Source organism: Aplysia californica, unplaced genomic scaffold (genome assembly GCF_000002075.1).
Source record: "Aplysia californica isolate F4 #8 unplaced genomic scaffold, AplCal3.0 scaffold00206, whole genome shotgun sequence".
Lineage (NCBI taxonomy): Eukaryota > Metazoa > Mollusca > Gastropoda > Aplysiida > Aplysiidae > Aplysia > Aplysia californica.
The window spans coordinates 469,947-471,928 of NW_004797476.1; positions in this window are offsets into that span (position 1 = coordinate 469,947).

The following is a 1,982-nucleotide window of genomic DNA, read 5'->3' on the forward strand; positions in this document are numbered from 1 at the left end:
CCCCCTCCACTGGGCTCCTGACTCTTTCTACAGCTTTTCTACTTCTACCCTTTGGCTCCTCCTTACTGCTGTCTTTCAGCCACACCCTTGATCCTCTGGTAGGAAAGATCTACACCTAGCCTTCTCGGACATGGGCGAAAAATGTAGGAGGTCACGTGTGCAAGTTGCTCACTTTAAAGATCCCTTGGGGGTCCAAAATCGATAAGAGTAGGCTTCGGCCGCCACCCGGGCAAAATTCCAAATTTTGTACCAAAAAGTTAAATGTGTCCCGCGCGCTCATATGACCTTATGCAGTTGCGAGCGCAGCAAAACACTTACCAGAAAAAAAAGAAGTCACATTACATTTATTGTATCTGTGTTTCTTCTGTTTCTGTTTAAAAAGCATTCTTCTCTACAGATATATTGGTCGTCGTCAGACATTGACGGAAGAAGATTATTATTATTAAAGTACAGAATAAAAATAAACACCAGTAGTTTGGTTTAATCTACTCATGGATGGCAAGGGTTTCTTCTTTGGAAATGTTGAAGAAGGAGAAAAGCAGTAATGGAATGAGTTGCTAACAGAGGAATATTCAAAAAGGATCTCGAGTTTGGGGTAGATATAAAAGCGAAGATAATAGAGGGGGGGCATAGTAAATAAAAGGGAATAGTGGGGGGGGGGCATCGTTCTAACACCCGTCTCCTTTCATTTCTGAGTGACCAGCTTCAGACGCGATGACGTGTGAGAATGACCAGAAGATCTGATGTCTAGAACGTTTCCGGTCCCTCGGGCGTCCAATCAGCGCACGGCAGAGATTTCCCTGTGGTTTCGTGTAGATGCCCTGGGTTTATGATCCGGGCGACGGAGAAGTCTCGGGGCTTTACCCACTCGGGATCCGACGTCTGTGCTTGGGGTAGATTCGGGAATTAACCCTCTAGAGAATGTCATGCCAGAAAACTGTGGTTAAAAAAACATTTTACGGGCATTGACTGTGACGTGACAGACGTCAGCGGTTAAAAAGCGCTGAAAGATTTGGACATGTTAGAGCCAGAAAACTGTGGTTAAAAAACATCTCAAAAGAAGGGTCACCGAAATGGCAAAGCCAATGTAGTTAAAAACATTTAAAAGGCGAGGATTTCGACGTGAAAGAAAACTGTGGTTAAAAACATTTAAAAGGCGAGGATATCGACGTGAAAGAGAACAGTGGTTAAAAACATTTAAAAGGCGAGGATTTCGACGTGAAAGAGAACAGTGGTTAAAAACATTTAAAAGGCGAGGATATCGACGTGAAAGAGAACAGTGGTTAAAAACATTTAAAAGGCGAGGATTTCGACGTGAAAGAGAACAGTGGTTAAAAACATTTCACATGCGTGACCATCAACTTGACAGAAAACAGCCGTTACAAACGTCTGAAAGGCTTTGTCATTGAGGTGGGAGAAAACTGAGGTTAAAACATGTGTAAGGTGTGGACATCTTAGTACCAGAAAAGTGAGGTTAAAAACGTTTTTTAAACTTTGCAAAAGAAGGCGGTTGAAAACGTTGTACAAGGCGTGGATCTTATCTTTTCTTATCTTATCTTATCCTATCTTATCGGATCTTATATTACTCCTGCCCGTTACTCTTGTATAGGGACGCAATGGAAAAGGCATATATTATATTTTTATGCAAAAAAAAAACCCATATAATTTAAAGCAAAAAAAAACAGTATACAATTTTGCCACGAAGACTTTCACAGGGACGTCTGGAGGTTATGTAAATGCAATTCAAACGTAGACCAGTAAAAGCCTTTGCTCTGTGACGTAAGCGCCGTTGAATAACTTTGTATACGTGCGCAGGCCATACGCGAATCTGTGATGTACCTCGTATTTAGCCAAAAGCCGACATTAGATAGCAGTTTATAGGCCTATGGGACATCTATCGGTTTATTCCTCACACCCATTTTCTTATTCAAGAAACACCCCATTGCATAGCATTTCAGGAGCTGTCGGGCGTATTCTTTTGG